Raw genomic sequence first — 18,888 nt, 5'->3', positions numbered from 1 at the left:
ACAACCATGCCAGGAAGTGTTTCAGTTCTTTCTGAGCTTGAATCAAGCTAAAATTTACAAACCGTTGTTCAAGAATCATTTTAAGTTTAAGATAAATGTCCATATGTGGCTCTGAAAGCCAAGAGTCTTCCCACGGTTCCTCCATTGTTTAGATATGGAATAGCAAAACAAAACCAAGAAGAATCCAAAGTTTCCAGGGTTTACTCACACAAAGTCGCTTAGGGATCGGGGATCGTTCTGCCCTCAAATCTCCACCATTATGTTGCAGTGGGGATACTGCAACACGCATATATCAAACCAGGAGTCCCGTGGAAAAGAAACAAATACATACGGATGGATTCTTGCTAGATGTTTCAGAGATGTTTATTTCCCCAGCCGCATGGCCGGGGCTCTGCCGAGAGAATCTGCCACAGTCACAGGACCCGAGCTGCTTTGCCCGCGCAGGGGAACACAAACCAACCAATGGGGAACGAGGCTGAGCAGGGGCAGGGAAACCCCGTGCCTCCCCCCCAGGGCCCCTCTCCCAGGGCTACATGGCAGGGGGAGGAGACCCCAACAGTTTTGTTCCTATCCAGTTTTGTACGTAAATCGAGGAAGCTGTGTGTCTAGGGAAAAGGAGGTATATATTTAACAATGTTCAGTTGAGACTCAAAGAACTTGGAAGCATTTATCTTCCCTCTCTCATTTCTATATGGTCACTGTAACTGGCTGACATTCTCTGTATTTCTCCCTTAAATGTCTACTTTGTCTTCACATAAACTTCAGACTTTTAACAACTTCAGTTCTCAGGTGGTAGGTAATACATAAGTTGCAGCATATGTGTTTTCGTGAGAAGAGTTAAAGCAGGTCAGGTGCACCTTGCTGCTGGGCGGGGCTGGCAGGGAATCATCACCTGGAAGTGATCATGAGCATGATGAAGTGATATTACAGCAAACCTCATCCAGCTGGGGCATGAAGCATAGGAGGCTTGTGGGGGATGGCCAGAGCTGTACCCCAGCTGGAATGACTAGGTGTGTTGCTGAGGCTCTGAGGCAGAAGTTTAGCTGCGAGGCAGAGCTCCTGACGAGCCAAGAACGTGAAGGTTTCAGATGGACAAGAAATTAAGGTCTTTGTTACAGTGAGTAACTGCTAAGGGAAGGGTGGATTGAGGAGAAGCCTTGGGGAGCCCTGATGGAATGGAGAATAGGCTTTGGCTGTGTGAGAAAGAAGGGAAGGAATTGCTGAGTTTGCTGTAGGGCTGGTGTGTGCACAGGGGTCTGTGACCATGCTCTGTGCACAGTGTACCCCATATCAGAAGCATGCGTGGTTCAGGAGCCTAAGCATGGACCTAGGGCTCTACCTGCAACTCCTTGTGCCAGAGCCTGCTCAAGTGTCTCCTCACAGTGTCATTGCTACTGTAGGTTGCTGTTATTTTTGAGGGGTAGTTGCAGAGACTGTCACTGAGCATTAGCTTTTTATAGCAGTTAGCTATAACTTGTGACCATCCATCTCAGAAGTGTAACATTTTCCTGTTCTACTTGGAACTGAGCTCAGTCACGGCCTTTTTAGGGTGGGATGTATCTGCTCAACAGAGAAGCTAAGAAAAATAGTGTCACATCAATATTTCCTAAAATATGTTTTTTCCCCAAGGATGAACCTCATGAGCTACATACAATGCTTTGTTAAAAATAATTGTTTGAAGTATCTTGTGTGTGTAAACTGTCTTAATATAAGAATTATTTGGTAAGAAAAAAAGCTTTTAGGTAATTCAGTTACCTTTTAAATCTTTTTGCTCTATTTACATAAAATATGCTGTAATGTATTGGTATGAAACTTGAATTTAATTAGATTTACTGTTTTGAAGCATGGAAAAGCCTTTCTAATTTTTAGCTTAGAGCCTCTCATTCAGTTAACAAAGGACAGGAAATGCTAAATTAGGTTTAGTCCTAGTCATGCAATTCAAGTAAGAGAAAACAACATAAGGAAACAGTTTTGGTCTTGGTGCTGAGCCTTAGTCTTGTCTTAGTTTATGCTGGGCCTTTAAAAGCTGCAGCATATGAAGTCCTCAGAAGTCTGCAACAAGTGAAGTCTGATTTTGAAATGTGAATGACTCAAAGCTCATGATCATGTAAAGTTGGGAATATGTAATGCTACTCTGTCATCTGGAGTGCTCCATTTCCCTGCATCTGCACCTGGACCGAAGCAGGAAGAAGGGCGTTTCTCAGTTTGGCACAGGAGCACTCTGTAAGCCAGTGGTAGTGGAAGTCAGTACTTAAATATGCAGTGTTCCCTGCACAGTGTTGGTCTGTGCCTCTATTTATACTCCTATGAGCAAATAAAAAAAATTAGAGATTCCAAATCCTTTCCTGGAGTTTGGTTATTCTGCTATGAAGAAATCCTACAGGTGGCTGTAGGACATCTGGAATGACATGAAGTAGGCAGCTGTGTAGTTGAAGTAGATCCAAAGCCAGTTAGTGGGAGCAGATCAGTTACCAAATATGGTGTGTCATGCCAAGGATCAGAAGTTGACTCTGTTGGTTAACAGACTTGTGACTTGTGGCCCAAGGTTGTACTGTTACGGAAGTACTGACCTACATTTGGGTTTTTGGTTTGTTTGGGGTTTTTTTGGTTTTTTTTAATCCTTAAGACTGAATTCATAGAGCTATTCCATTTGACTTGCACAATGTTGGAAAAAATATAATGTACAGGAGAACATATGATCTTCCAAAGTTATTAATGCAAAGTCATTATAATGCCATTGTAAATGGAACCATGGTAAATGAAATGACTGATCAGTTAGCAGATCTCTAGTTTTGGGCTTTCTAGAGCATGTAAGACAATTTATGATTTTCTTGAGGAGTGTATCCTGGTGTTACTGATGTAGAGGTAAAAATAGTCACGTATGTGGAGCTGCAAGGGCTTCAGCTTTTGCTGTAGTTGGTAAATACAGATTTTTTCAGACTGTGGCTAGAGGAAGCTGGGTAATGCTGCTTACAGGAGGGACAGCTGTGTTTTCTGCACACAGAGATGTCTCAGACGCAGGGAAGTTGAACCAGTTGTGTCCTTCAGAAGCCTCTGCTCTCTGGAGCAGAAGCCACTTGTTTCCTTTCTGTAGTTTCTCTTCATAGTTAGCTGTAACACCTGCATTCCAGAAGTGATTTCCGGGGTCTCAGTGCTCGGAGTCACTGGATTTCACCTTGTTTTGCTCTGAAAGCTGAGGCCATTTAGTCTGCAATGGTGTGTGCTTCTAAGGCATTTGAACTAAAATACAGAAATGGTCTTTGTGTGCCTTGTGGCTACCAATGGTCCCACCCCTTCTCAGCTAAGAGCTCTCAACACCAGGGTAGTGACAAATGCTCCCTCCCTGTGCTCTGAGCAACCTCAAAGTGCAGTGAGTGAGAGAGAAACAGCAGCACCTTTCCTAGCTGTGTTGAATGAAGGACTTGGCCATCCCCACAGGAGAAGCTTGGTGCCTGATTCCAGCTGACAGCTCAGGGCTGCCTCCAGACACTCTTCCCACAGTCCAGTACAGCACTGAAGGAAAGAAGCCCTGATGAGGAGTTAGGCTTCAGGTCTGCAGTTTTTATTCTGAGTCATCTAGGGTCCATTAATAATTACAGAAATGTTTTTCAATCATATGTAGAATGATTTGAGTGCTATGAAAGCACTTGAAAAGCTTTTTAAAAAAATTTTTAATGGTGTGGAAAAGCAGCTGCAGTTGTTTAGCTTAACCTGGTGCACTTAAGTCCCTGCTCTTCAGTGTCTTTTTTTGTAGGGACTGAATGCACTTCAGAGGGCAGGCAGTTTGTTGGATATGCTAATTAAAAATTGTAGAGTCACACCAAGAGTTTTGAACATTGGCACATATCGAAGTTGCTGGTTTTAGTGGAAGAGTTCTTAGGTGGCGCCTGAGGTGGCACAGACTGCATACCATAGCACAGACTAAGTGCTTTAGATAGCCTTATCAGTGAGATCCATATGTTCATAAGGAACATCTGCCAGCTTTCACTTTTCATAAAATACTGTGGAAAAAACGGATGCAGTTTTCATGAAAAGGAAAAGTTTTATTTTTGCGTCATACGTGCTGAAGAGGCAGAAAACATAAGTTCAATGCATATATTCTACTTAGGAATGATGGTTTGGGGCAGATGGGATGGGGAGGTGGGGTTTCAATCACTTCTGAAACAGCAGTGATCTTCTCTAAGAGTATCTGGAAGGGAAAGACCTCTGAACAAAATCTCTAGGGACCAGAATGAAGATAAGGGTGCTAGTATGCCTCTCTAAATGGTCAAACAAGGGAGTATGTTTGTGAGAGTCTGTAGGTTCCTTTCTTACTGTCTTGCTTTTGGTGCAGATTTCTTGCCTTGTTCTCCTCACCCCAAACTGTACATCCTGTGAGAAATGAGACAACTCTTAGTTAAAAATTAAAATAATTTATTAAAAATGGAAAAATTACAAAAATTAGCAAAATATAAAAATTTGGGATCCTAGGGCTCGATAGGTGGTATGCCCCAGGAGCGCAGGGATTTTAGATCTTCTGGCTGAAACAGCACTGGACATCAGGTAGAGAAAAAGGGCTTACAGTGCTAGGCTGGCTTTTGGCTGGTCCAAAAGAAAAAAAAATATTTCTAAAGGCTCCTTAATAGCAGTAGGCTTTCCCAGCACTGACCTCCACCTCAGCAAGGCTGGAGAGAAAAGGGGCGTGTCTCTCTCTGGCCTGTTGTTTTATAGTGCCTTTGCTCCGCCCCAGTCCGCCCACAGCCCGCCCCTTCAGTTTAAAGTGATTGGTGTTTTCCCTTTGACAGATTATCTCTGTCCACCAATGGCTCATCCTTGTCAGAGGGGTGGTATTAGTTGAGATAAAGGTCATTAAAATTCAGGTTGCTATGGAACTTGCCTACAGGATAATGGCTATGGGGCTGGGCTGTTTGTTGGAACTGGGGTTTTGAAATTTGCCTTGGAACCAAAGTACAAGTAAAAACACCTAAAAAAAGTAGTAAAATACATCCAACATCTTAAAACACTTGTAAAAGTATACAGTTAACACAGGAAAGATAACCATTATGGTGTACGAGTGATTAATGGAACTTGATTTTTGGTACCTGGGCTGATGGGTTAATTTTAACATTCAATTTAAAAATATTTAACTCAAAATTAATTAAAGCACTTAATATGCAAAGACCAAGCTAATTAGGGATTTCATGTATGACACATCCACTCAGATTTTTCATTTCAAGGAGCACTGATTTTTATTTCTTTTAAAAGACACTGGAAGAATTCCAGATGTTCATTCTGTTTGTTTTGAAAATCAACAGGCTACAGACTGTTACAAATGGGACTGAGAATTTTTTTTTTCCCATTGATGATGATGATGAACATTTATTCTGTTTAATGGATTTGGCTCCACTGAGTAAAGTAAAACCTAATGGAGTGTTCAGATGAGTTTCATTTTTGGTAAGTTCAGGTAACAGTTACGTGGGCCAAAAAGCCCTGTGGGGAAACAGAGATTTTTTCACCACCGGATGTCATGCCAAGCCCATGTGTCTTTGTTTAGAACTATCTGTGCAAGTAATTTATGTCCAGTGTTAAAGGTAGACCAAGCAGGGTCTCACACCACTGAACCTATTTGCTGCTAGAAAACTCTTATTAGCAAAAGAGGGCAATAAAAATCTCTTCTGTCAACTTAAGCCCGAAATAAAATCACAGCAATACCTGAATGTCACAAAAATGGCAATGGTGCCTGCAAGTTTGGGACATGACTTTCAATGACTTTTGATCTTCATGATAAAACCTGCACTGGCAGTCTGCATGCCTCGGCTTCAGTCAATTTCTATAATTGAAATTAATTAAAATACTTATGACCTGCTGTGATCTGAAGTGTCTGTCTCTCCCTTTGTTGGTGTTGTTACTGCTCATATAAAAGGGGATGCCTGATCTTTAATAAACTGCATGATCTGCAGGAACTTTGAAAGATTCTAGCAGAACAATACTAATTTGGGAGACACAGATGAGCAGTCCAGCTCCAGCAGGTAAATTTTAGCAAGGAAAAGGACTGACCTGTCCTTGTTAGTGTTTTTGTGAACACTGGAGATTCTTGGAAAACATGCTGGAAAATCAGAGGGCCAAATTCTGGGGGTTGCTGATATGTATCAGGAGCTGCTCTATGTATCTCAGGTAAGTGGTACCTTGCATAGAGCTGAAATAGCCATATGCCCTTGTTTTGAGTGGTGATTATTAGAGAGACACCATATTTGCCCCCTAAAAGGATATCCAGTGTACAGTACCTTTAAGGGGAGGGAGCTGACAAGGTACTACTTATCTGCAAGATGTTATTTATCTGCAAGTGGCAGATAAATACTCTTCTAAGGCTGTGGTGGATATAACGTTTCCTTCTCCTTCTGTCATCACTTCTGCAAAACATAGCCTGGAAGAGACACTCTGAGTGATAAAACTCTTATCACTCCAAATGGCACTGACCGGAGTGTGGGATTTCTAGGCTCACCAGATAACAGGGCTGACAGAGGGAATCCTTTGGGCTCCAGAAGGGTGACTAAAGGCCTAAAGGAGACTTGCCGAGCAGTCCCCACATGGTTTGGCTTATGTTCCTGACTGCACCCAGAGATCATCTGTGAAAAGAATTAGATTCTTTTCCACTCCCTAGTGGAAGAATCAGTGAAAATCCCTCTTCTGAGAGTGTAGCAAACAAATTTTCCTCAAGAAAAAGCTATGTTTTGTGGGACCAAAAGGCACTTTTCAAAACAGGTATTCTAGTATCTTTGTTTGTCTCCTACTTGAGCATCAAATGGGCTCAGTGGGGCTTTCCTGGCAAACTGATAGAGCACATGGCCCTAAGTGACTAAATCAGCCTGAATTCATTTCTCTTCACTGCTTGTGAGCAACACAGATGGTACTGATTCAAGTAAATACACCTCACATGGCAAAGCTTGCTGTGCTATGCATTAGACCTGTGCCAAGACCTGAGAGTGGGTTCTGAAAGGTGCTTTCCCTATTGAATCTCTGCACCTGAATTTAAGGCTGATGAAGCAGTTGACAAAATAAAAATAAAAAAAAAAATCAAAATTTGTTAGGGAGTTCAATTAAACCATTGTATAGTAAGTATTATTAAGAAGTAGCTGAAATGTTATTTCTCTAGACACTGGTACTAACCAAGGCCAATCTTACTCTGCTTTGAAGCTAATTAAACCTCAGCCTGCAATGTTATGTGCAATAATTAAGAAAATAAGAATTAATTAATAAAATCAAGAAAAATCTGCTTCAGAACCAAAATGTATAACTGCTTAGTGTAAGGCAAAAAACCCTACAACTAGCTGTAGTTCTTCAAGATGTATTTCTTCTCAGAAGAAATGGAAACTCTGTATGGAAATTGAGCAAAATGAACTTCCAACACTCTTACGGGAATCTTAAGAATCAGTTGAAAAGCCAGTTTTCTGTATTGAATCAACACGAGTGTTCATTCATTATCAAGTTAAGATGTTTTATTTGGTAACAAAGGAAAGCTTAAAATGTTTAAATGCTCCTTCACACAGGTTTCCACTCACCCCACCGGGCCTCTTAGGCTTTTTGTATTTGTAGCAGCTTTGCTTAACAACTCCCCAGAGAAACAGAGAACAAAAGATGACACAGAAATTTTCTAAGAAATAATAAAATTTCTAAAATCACTAAATTTAAAAAAAAAAGAATTATGAAAAGTTATAAAATATTATGTACTTCTCAAATCAATTTTTTATGCAGCTGCTTTTAATCAAGCTTTCATAATGTTTATATACAGTAAATTTTCCTGTTTTTAAAAGCTATGTACAGCTTTTGCCAGCCAAAGGAAAGGTCATGTTAATGTCCTAGTATCATTCTGATTGCGTGTAGTAAAGATTTTCTCTCCTTAGCAATTTTTCTTTCTAGTGACTACTGCAGATTTCTTATGCTCTGTTGAAATAGCATGTTACTGAAACTCCTCAGGCAGTACAATTCATGCCAGACACGTGGTTTGCACCCAACCACGTGTTAATTCTTAGGTACTTTGGAAGTGACACACTGTTTACTTTTGAATTTTGTTCAGTAAAAATGTAAATAGGATGGTGATTTTGAGGGCAGTGACTTCAGAGAAAGTTACATGTAGAGGTATAAAATGTTAGTCAAGATCTCTTCTGATCCAAATGCTAAAGATCAGCAGAATGGAGACATAACATAATAAAAATTTATCTGGTCTTCAAATGGCTTAGCTAATTAACACATAAAAGAAACTAGCAAAGTTGTTACAGTATTCTGTTTAAAATCCCTTACCATGTTTGTACATGGTGTCTAAGCACCATCTAGTCATGGGCAGCTTTCAGAATGGTGTGAAATATCCTCTAAAGCTTAGCAAGAAACTGATCAACTTGACTTGTTTTGTCACCTGGGTTCTTGCTCACAACAATTGAGCATGTTCACGAAAAGACTAGATTCATGCTTATTTTTAAATACAGGCTTAAAACCTTCTTAACTTCTTGCTGAACTTAAGGAGAATTAAGCATCTGATCACTTCATAGGCAAAATACAGAAATCACGACTCACTACTGTGAGAAGTTGCTGGGGATTTGCTAAGTGGTATTTTTTGTTCTCTTATCCAGCATCCCAAAATATGAAGTGACATTCTGTGTTTGGAGGTGCCCTGTGGTTGGCACCATGTCAGGCTACAGTGCAGATGCCCTGTAGCTCTTGTGCAGGATGGCTGCTGGCCGGGGCAGGCTGGCCCGTTTCCCATGGCACTAATTGCTTTCAGCATGCCTGAGCTGTGCTCTGCTGCTCCACTGGGATGCAATGTCTGTCCTTTGTTTCCTGTCCTATATTGTCCTGCAGTCCTTCTCCCATGTCACATTTGTATGTCGAACTATTGTGCAGCACAGTCTGATTTCTTGTGCTGTAAACCCCATTATTTTCAGATAGAGAAGGACATCTAGAATTGAATTAAATAGTCTGAGCTCCCTGAAGGACAGGGTCATGCATCTCTACCAGATGCTCTTCTAAAGGAGCTTTGACCTCTGCTGCACTCTCTCTCTGTTTAGATCTAAGCATTTCTATCTGTCTTTGCAAAACCTGAAAATCCTTCTCAGTGGCCTGCTTCAAAGGAAGAGCCCCCGTCTGTGCTCTTTTCATTGCCTTAGACTTTCTATCTGTCCTGCCTCAGTGTAGGCGTGGCTGTGGATCCTGGGGCATGTTAGAGCAGCCAGGAATGGAATGAACTTTGGTTTGAAGATTCAAATGTCCCACATCGGTGCCTGGAAAGGTGGACAGGCAGATACCTTCCCTCCTGCCCTGCCTGTTATTTCACTATTATTTTGCCTAATTGTTTCCCTGCTCCATGTGCTTGATAGCCTAATCTCTTCTCCAGTGCCCAGCTCTGGCACAGTTTCATCCTTGTAATTCTGTGGTAGGGCATGGGATCGTAAGATAAACCCTAAGGGCTGGCTGTGTGCAGGGGTGTGTCCTGGCAGAGGGGTGCTGGAGAGCATCACTACAGGTCCTCACAGAGTTTCTTCCCAAGAGTTAGCAGTAATGGATAAACAGCAAGTGGAGTACTCTGGGTTCATGTGTATTTTGTCAGAGAGATTCCTTTTTGCCCAGGCCACCAGGACTACACTTCTGTTTTTGGAAAGGCCTGGTGTAAGCGATCACTCTCTTTTTTTACCAATCATACCAGTGTATTTATAAAAATTTTTTACTTTATATCTTGTTCTTTGAAATCTGGAGGCAAGACCCCATAGCGCTTCTTCAGACTACCTTCTCTTTCAAATCCTTAGCAGGGTTTTCCTCTCAGAATTCTTAATCCGTATGTCCCAAATTACTTTCCTGCAAAACTGCTGCTGCAAACAATACTTCTGCATTACCTTCCTGTAGTGTTGATTCCCTGTTTTCACAGTAGCATTTCAGCTTTTGATTCAAGGAGGACACCCTTACACGAAGCGTGCAAATGCAATAGAAAGTGTTGTCCGGGTTGCTTCAACTGCCTTGCTGCTTTTGGTTTAGCTGGGTCATGACTATTGCATCACTTCTAAACCGTGGCCAAAGTAAATGACTATTTTTTTTTCTGTCTTAGTCATGAACTTTAAAAATCGTTCATCCAGCAGCACATGAACAATAATATTAATTTGTATTGTTTTATTCAACTGCTACATGAAAGGATGACATCAGCTTTGGTTTTAATTCCTTTGGCATATGTTTCTTAAGACACCTGTTACATGGAAGAAGAGCTAAGGACATTTCTGGGAGTGGCATCTCCAACAAACTATTAAAATAGTTTGTTCTCTGTTGTGTGTGGTTATATATCCTACAGAAATCTTGTGAATGATGGTGGGCCAGTTAGAATCCAGGCATTGAAAATATTGCAGACAAAATAAAATACCAAACTGGCTCACTCCTGTGCTTCCCCCGACTTCTCTGTTGTACCCAGCTGGTGCTGGAGCCTCTCCTCTGCTCAAGGCTCACGTGAATGAGGACTGAAGTGGGACGCGTTGCCTTTCCAAGTGTTGGATCGCAGTGGTCCCCTGGAGTTCCTCCGTTCTGGGCTAAAGGACACATGGCCCCCTGGCAGGGCAAGGCAGTGGCTGCTGCACTGGTCACGTTGTGTGTATTGAGCAGAGGCCAACTGGAATAAAGTGTGTTTGCAGACTGGCTGGCCTTGCAGCGCAGGGGGCTGGTTCACATGTTGATGAGAGAGAGACAAATGGAAAATGTCCTTAAGAAGGGGAGAAAGGGTTGTAGATGAGGGCAGCAGGGGAATGACACTGAGGAGAAGCTGGGAGAGGTGGGAAAGGGTCACTGTATTGGACAGTGTAGGGAGCAAACATTGGGGGAGGTGTAGGAGATACAGTGGGTGTGGGCCCATGCAGTGTCCTTAGACATTGTCCATGTACCATGTCCTGGTACCTTCCAATACAACAGGAGTTTTTATTCCTGTCACACCCCACAGCAACAGAAAAGAGATGCCTATTGTCATTCCCATGTCACCATGCTGAAATTAGCCATTCTGGCACCTGTCTTATCAGTATGTTTAATTCCACAGCTTGGACTTTGTTCTTAGCCCCAATATTCAGCACTGGATAACCTCACTCTGAAATACAAATGTGAGAGCAGGACCAAAAAGGATCTCAAAGCCTCTCCTCACTCAAAGGCTGGCACAGCAGGTATCTAATTGTACATTGATATGGTAAACTGTATGTGATAGCAGAGAGTAGGAACTTAGTGAATGCTTCAGCTGAAAGCAGAAAACTGACATAATGAATTTCTGCGCTAATTCAAAAAATGATCCATAAAGCTCAGATAGGGGTAACTTACATCCCATCCTAAATATGCAGATTACTCAGAGGATGTATTGATGGGCTGTTCTTTAGGACACCAGCTTGGTTAAACAGGATGCTCTTTGCAACCCTTTTTATGCAATGGGCAGAGCTTTCTATTCATCTAGCCAAACGTTTCTGTATAATGGAACTGCTTTTCATTCCAAAGCAAAACATGGGATTATTTTGTGAGTTTCTTTTTCTGTTAGGAGAATTCCAGGCTTTTTTTAAACAAACAAAAAGAGAAAACTACTAAAAGTAAGGTGTGTTGGATGGTCGTTTGCTTTCACTCTTGGGAAGAGAAGTGAAAGGTTTTTAATGTTATTTTCCACGTGATTGTGTAATTAAATTGATTTAACACTATCTATGTAGAGCTTGATGTAGTTCATTTGGAGAAATTTCAAAAGTAGATGTAGGATGGAAATTTAAATGAATTGTCTGTTGTGTGTTTGCCTTGCTTTTTTTTACTTTGCCCTTTTTTTTTGGTCTTTTAATCAGTTTTATCGGCTCCTGTCTCTTTTCATAATTCTCATTGTGGAATTGGCTGAAGTGTTTGTTAGTGTTTCATGATAAAAATGTTTAAACTCGTCTCTCTTCTGGGTGACTTTGGGCTGAATTAACTATGACAAAGAGGAAATGTCTGTTAGTTGCTCCGTGATTCTGTCTGTCAAGTCCAGGACTTCATGGCATATACAAATCCAGATACTTGTGGAAGGAGCTCTGGGTTTTTGGGTTAAATCCTGGTATTGGAAAAGTTGCCTCATCTGTCTAGGCTTAGTTTTTGCCTCTCTAAAATGATGACAGCACTCCAAGTGAAAGATTTCTTTCCAGTATTCATTTGGAAAGTGACCTTTACCCTTCTGAGTCTCCTTTGTGAGCCCAGTGGCAGGCAGGTGTTGTGGTGGAAGCAGCCCAAGGAGCTGTGTGGGAGGGGAAAAAGCAATGCTGGAACTTTACCACTCCTTCTATGCAGACCACTATGAGCAGGGGTTTTCCTGCTGAACTGAAACACAGCCTGTACTAGACATATTGGGATAACTCTATCCTGTTTGTACCTTCCCCCCCCCCCCCCATGTACGGGAAAGAGGATTCTTTTAGAAAAATATTGTGAGATCTCAAAGTGAAAGGTGTGGGAGGGTATTATTTGTCTTGTGTTTGCTGGGAAAAAAAAATGAATGCAAGAACAAATGGAATGAGAGGAAATGTGAAAACAATAGGAAGAGAAAAACTCTTTTTAGCCTTATAGAGTAGTCACTGATTCATTAAAGCACAAGGATAATTTCTGATTGTACAGCTTTCAGACAACAGTTAGAATACTCACTTTGAGTTAAAGACTAGAAAAATGTTAATGAACTGACAGAAGCTAAAGAAAAGTCAGTTAAAAAACCAGCAGTTAGAGGACTAGACAAATAACTAATAGGAAAAGAAGGGTAAAAGTACTGAAATAGTGGAATGGAGCATGAGCAAGGAAGGAACATAGCTGTCAGAATTGAAAAGGAAGATAAACTCAGAGAAAAATTAATTGCTTTTGTAGCTCAAGTTCAGACAGAGGAATTCTGGGACAAAACCAGAGTTGGACATTTGGTTTCTCCCCTAAAAAGATTTTTTTTTAAAAATCTGGTTTTTTATCTGGTTTATTCTGAGGGATGATCTAGATAACATGGAAAAATAAATTCTTTCTAAAAATGCAAAACAATGTATTTGAATATGCTCTATGGACAAAAGGTTTTACAGTATCTTTCAGGCCTTCAGTTTTCATGAGGCACAATTAACTGAGTACTGTGTGTAATCATGGTCTTGGAATGTTGCTAATTTTGAGGACAGCTCTTATCTATTTTATGCATTTGTATTCTGCAAAGAAAAACTAAACAATCACAATTATAAAAAATGCTTTTCTTAGGTTTAATATTTGTATTTGCCTTTTATAAAATTAATTATATATTCTGACTTATTAAATTCTTCCTTATGAAAGAAATGATGCATAGGATCTTGCCTGGAATAATTGTGGTAAAGGATAATAACATTTTGCATTTGTGCAAAAAGAGTAATTTGAAAGCAGGCCTATGCCAGTACTTTCAGAGAGAAATAATGAGGAGGGGGACTTACTCAAGGTCAGATGGCCTCAGTGAAAAAAATGGAAGCTTTTTGCTTAACTGAAACCCTCTAGATAAAGGTTTTTTTTTTTCTTGTTATGAAAATGAAGACTGGATCAGTGCTGTGCTTATGAATTGCATAAACCTTAGTCTTTCTTTCCTAAATTTTTCACCTGTTTGGATTCCACTGAAGAAGGCAGACTAGTGCTTGTTTGAAACAGCTCAAGCGTTACTTTGCTACAGAGCCCTTTTTGATATGATGCAACTCTCTGTAAATATTAACTGGTGTGACACTGTGGGTGCTCCCTTTTGGGAGGGCTGTGAGTTTGCTGTGCATGAAGTTCCTGGGGATGGGCACACAGCTCTTGCATGCTATATTTGGCAGAGCTCAGGTCCATCCCCCCGTGTACTGCCAAGAGCAACTGGTCTGTTTGCTCCCGCTGCTCCAGGGCCATGGAAGTTGGATAACCGCTCCACTCAAAATGCGAAAGGATGGGGAGTCTCCAGTAGTAAGCACAAAGGTGTTGTTAGAGCTCTGTGCTGCCTTTGTTCCGTGTTTCCATTCAAAGGTCTTGCTCACTGAGTAGGAGAGACTACAGGGCGTGGTGGGGGGGAAGCAGTTGTGAGAGGCACTTTTCTTTTCCTAATTGTATTGCTAAAAGTGTGGGACTTGGGGACACACTACAGGATTGTGCAACAGGAGTTTTTAAAAGACAGCAGTGCACTAGCATTCACTCATGAGGCCCTGAATGGAATGTGAACCACCCGTAAGAGTGCAGCTGGGAGTGGCAATCCTATGAATAGTACTTTGACCACTGGCCATTTTCTTTTGTTGTTTAGCTCTCCCCAGTATCTTTATGCATATAGGTGTTATTGTGACACAATATTTAAGCAGCACTTTGGCTGTGCACTGGATGGTACCATATTGAGCTAATGAGAATTAGTAAACCTCTTAAATTTCTAGTAACCTGCTTGCCATATATTCTCAAAAAGTTCCATACCCATGCATAGGTTAGTTTGGAACTAGTCTTGTGTATGAATTCAGTTCTTACTTAGTTGTTCACATATAATCCTTTTAATTTCCTCTGTATATTATCGTTCACTGTCTTCCAGTGCAAACCCCTCTTGTTTCCCATGTGTTTTCCCCAGTTGTTCTCTGGAATGTTTCCTGTCCTGTCTTGGCCAAGGGCATTTCTGAGGTGTGGAACCCTGATACAAAGCTAGGCTGAGTGAAACAGTTTGAAAAAGTTACCAGCTAGCTAAAGAAAGGGAGAGATGGCCATGGATTGAACCAAATCTTAAATTTGAGGTTACTTCAGACTGGTTCCTACTCTGTATTTCACAGTTGAGTCCAACAGTAGAAGAAAAGAAGTGACACAACCACCTGCAATCCTGAGCTCGGAAACTGCTGATTATGTGGCAGTGATGATCTGTACTGGGGTAAGAGCCAGCTGGCTGTGTGGATGTGGCTTTAGATTGCTTTCTAATAAATAACACTTAGTATGGCTCAGCTTGGTATGAACAGGAAGTGCCAGGCAGAGGAACTGTCACTCCAGAACATGAGTCAGAAGATGAAATTAAGGACTGACATAGATGCATATATTTCAGTGCCTTCACATTTGGCACCTCTGCACAGGCAAATCATCTAATAACAGCTCCCCTCACATACCTTGTATCCACAGGAAAATAGCTAGTGTTGTCTTGAGTAACATATGGAAGACATAGATGAATGGTATTTTTAGCCTAGCTAAAAATAATTTTTGCATGCACTTCATAGATTGGTGTAGGTCGGCTTTAGTCATGTTTTTTAGTGCTTGCAACTGCTCTGCCCACACCTCCTCAGTGACTGACACAAGCTTCTTTCCTCATCTTTTAATTGGCAAACTTGCCTTTCTTTTGCCTCATGTAAATTGTGAACCATGAGAAGCGCCTTGCCTTTGAATGAGTCCTCATAGAGATGATGGCTTCAAGACCGTTTTTATTGGGGTAAGTCCACAATACAAGACTCCTCATATTTCTAAACACTAAGAACGTTAACTTCTTTGGGCAAATCTGGGTTCTGTTCTGGTCAAGTAACTGCCCAGGCAGATCACTGTGATTTTAATAACACTTGGGGGTGATAAAGTTTTACCCACACAGAGACCTAAATGCAAGAGAGGGTTAGAAGTAACAATTTGGTGTCTTCTATCCAATGAAGGTTTGTTCAGTATCATTTGTTCTGATTTGGGAACTTTCTTTTTTTCCTGTTAACCTTTTATTAACTGGTGGCACAGAAACATTCAATGTCCTTTGTTCTAACTGTTGTCCCATTTCTGTATAAAATTTTTTCTGAGTCATATCCCAAACCATATAGACTCCTTTCATTGCCATGACAACAGCAAGGCATGCCAATGTTAGCAAAGTCTGCTGGAAAAAGAGAAGTCAGTAAAATCAAAACATAGTTAATTGAGGTATTTCATATATAAATTCCCATTTTCTATAATGATCCAAAATTATCCTGCATTGTGGAAAAGTAGTTAAGAACAAGCCCTAGATAAATAGCATAGCTTCATGCTGGATGTTGGTCTTGTCCTAGGCACTGTGTTACAAAAAAAGATCTTACAAAAATAGTGAGAGTGGAATTGGTCATAGCCCTGGTGAAATGTTTGGATCAGAAGACGATAAAGAGTTAAATGTGGTTACTAAAACAATAAAGGATAATTACTAACAGTTTTAGGAAAAAAATTGATGTTAAATTGTGCATTGTTCTTTCATTATCATACCTTTCTATTCATTGCCTAAGATTAAAAGTACATTTGATGGGATTACATAACAGTACATTTTAAACTAATAAATAATGCAGCAACTCATGCAAAGTAATAGGGAATCATTGATGTAAAACAGGTCTTGTAGAGCTGAATGCTGGAAGAAATCTGCCTTATTCCAAGTGAAGCTTGGAAGGAGGAAAACTGTAGGTGGGACTTGAAAAGTCTGCAGTCATCGTGAAGGATTATTTCTGTTTTAAAAAAGAGGTGAGAGCACAGAGATAACAGAGGTACCATCTACAGCCTCCTTTCCCTTGAAACCTCCATGATCGTATGGGCTTTCTCTTAGCTTCCCTTTATGCTTTGAAGCTAAGATGGAAACTGTTTTGGAAATAGAAATGGAGAATGAATGTCCTGCAGTCAGGGGCATTATCTGCCCCGAAATCTTGAGACTTGTAGTTTTGAATACTTCTGCTTATACTTGCTGTGAAGAAGGGGGAGAGGATGAATGATGTTCCCCACTGAAAAGCTGTGATTCAGGTATTCCTGGCCTATGTTTAGGATTGTCTCATAAAACTCTTCTCAACTTTTCTTGTTACTTTCACCCTGTTAATATATAACTGCAGGTGGCTGGAGGGTTCATCTTTCCTCTGGTATGTCCTCAGGGTACCCAAATGAGTTTCAGGAGCCTCTGCAATTTCCAAAGGGTGCAAGTGCTATGTTTTCATTTAATGATAGTTGACTCTCCGATGAGGTGGCTGAATTGTGGTGACAGCCATAGGTAGTGTCAGAGCAAATGTAGACTTGTTCCCCTTATTTATATCCTTATTTTCAGACCTACTGGTGCTACTGTAGCCTAGAATGCTGTTTGTTTTGTTTGGGTTCTCAGTAATTCTGACAATACTTGCCTGCTTAGTACAGGATGATGCAATAAACCTCCTCATCCTCCATCACTTGCCATGCTGGGTTTTATTGGAGTTCAGAAGGTCCCGAGTCCAGCTGGCTGTAGATGCAGACAGTAGCTCAGGCATTGGGGCTCCAGCTCTGAAAGAGAAACTGGAAGTCACTTGACTTACCCAAGATTGTAGCTAATATCAGATATTATCTATCAGTTGCTATCTAATAAACAAGCTTCATGTGAGAATTCACTGAGATGAATAGCAATGGTCTTCCAGTGTAACTTAAATTCTGAGATCAGTCAGCCTGAGGAATCAGCCCCTACACCTGCTCCCAGTCCTACACCTGCATCCAGGCAAATGGCAAGGGGAGAGCCCTTGACTCTCAGTACTGCAAAGGGATTGATGGGCTGGGTCAAGGCTTGAAAAACAAAACAAGAAAACCTTGTGGTTTTGTGAACTTTATATTTTAAGTGTACATAACTTAAAAGCATTAGACATTTGTGAACCTAAGAAATTCCTTGAGAACTGTACAACGCTTGGCTGCAGATGGAGCCTGCAAGCCATAAAAGCTGCACTTAATGATAAGGTTTTGTCTTCATGTTGTGGCTAATATGTGTGGGTGTGGGGCATGTGTGCATGGAGAAGAATACACACTGCTGAGTGTGTCTGTTTTTTCTGCTTTCTCTTCTGTGGAATGGCAGATCTGCTGGACATGAGTGCACTGAATGTGTTTTCATGTATCTGTTGAATTTTTAACATTTATTTTACACAGCATCCTTTAGCTGACATATTTGCAATATTTAAGGAATCATTTAAAATGTTTTTATAATTCACCCCATTTTTGATGGTATTTGTTAGCACAGGTGGTCTCATCAACAAAGAAGCTGCTCATTCACAGCAGAGTTTGGATATGGCTTTAGACAAAAGTTTAGCTGGTGTAGTTAGAGGTACAAAACTAAAAAAAAAAAAATCTTACAACTTATTGAACAAAAGTAGATTGTCTTGACCATTATCCTGTGGGTTGATATTACATGAGTAAATTGCTGACAGAGACTTTTTTCTTAGTCTGTGTTTTTTAGCTTCTTTGGGGTCAGACTTTTCAAAGCAAGGCATTTGGGTTTTATTCCAATGCAAAAAACTGTGAATCCCTGAGTAGCCTTTTAGGTGGCAGAATGAAGAGCCATCAATACCTGGAATGTGTCTCCAAAGTGGCCAGTGACAGTCCAATTTTGGTTGGAACTTGTGTTATGAAATGCAACAGTCCCTCCGGGAAGCTGAACTCTACCCTTAGGGACGTCCCCTAACACTTCCTAACTCAGAGTAAACCATTAAGGCTACTGAGGAGACATCTGGGAAAGATGGGTCATAGGACAAAGACATAAGGATGGGATCTTTGTTCCATTGGTACCATGTGTCTGAGGCCAGCCATGAGCCCATGCCTTGGGAAGGAAAGGCAAGAGCAAGCACAGAGTAAAGTGTCCCCAAATATTGTAGGGCCTCTTGTGGGTTGGGGCGTTTTTCAGACAGAGGAGATGTCTTTGGTAATCTGTGATAGATTTTTTTTCTTTCTTGTATTTCTCCAGTCTCTTTTTGAGTCCCGGTAAACTTTTACTACATTTTGTCCTGAATCAAGGTGTTCAACAGCTTAATTATATGTGAATGAAGAAATAATAATTTTTTTCCTTGTTCTGAAATTTTCATCTACCTAGTTCCTCTTGTTACCTTCTAGCTCTTTTACTGGCAGAGTGTAAACCGTTGTTCCCTGCTCACCTATTTCACATCACTAATCTTTGTAAGCTTCCATTGTATTCCTACCTTAGGCTGATGTACCACAACATATGCA

At 40.8% G+C, this 18,888-nt stretch overlaps 1 protein-coding gene across 12 annotated transcripts in view; it reads left to right on the top strand.

Moving 5' to 3' along the window:
- Positions 1-990: 990 nt before the first annotated feature.
- The window catches only part of HERC1 (HECT and RLD domain containing E3 ubiquitin protein ligase family member 1), a 101,840-nt gene continuing 83,942 nt past the window's right edge, over positions 991-18,888 (top strand). For 9 of the 12 annotated variants that reach the window (XM_069026143.1, XM_069026145.1, XM_069026137.1 and 6 more), the window contains exon 1: positions 14,860-15,388. The gene's annotated coding sequence lies outside the window, so the exon portion shown is untranslated. Of the gene's footprint in view, positions 1,118-11,068; positions 11,157-14,859; positions 15,389-18,888 lie in introns of those variants that run through there. The other 3 variants (XM_069026134.1, XM_069026136.1, XM_069026133.1) reach the window with 3 other exon arrangements.

Source organism: Aphelocoma coerulescens, chromosome 10 (genome assembly GCF_041296385.1).
Source record: "Aphelocoma coerulescens isolate FSJ_1873_10779 chromosome 10, UR_Acoe_1.0, whole genome shotgun sequence".
NCBI classification, from domain to species: domain Eukaryota; kingdom Metazoa; phylum Chordata; class Aves; order Passeriformes; family Corvidae; genus Aphelocoma; species Aphelocoma coerulescens.
The sequence above is the reverse complement of the archived record's forward strand: the minus strand, read 5'-3'. Positions and strand labels throughout refer to the sequence as shown.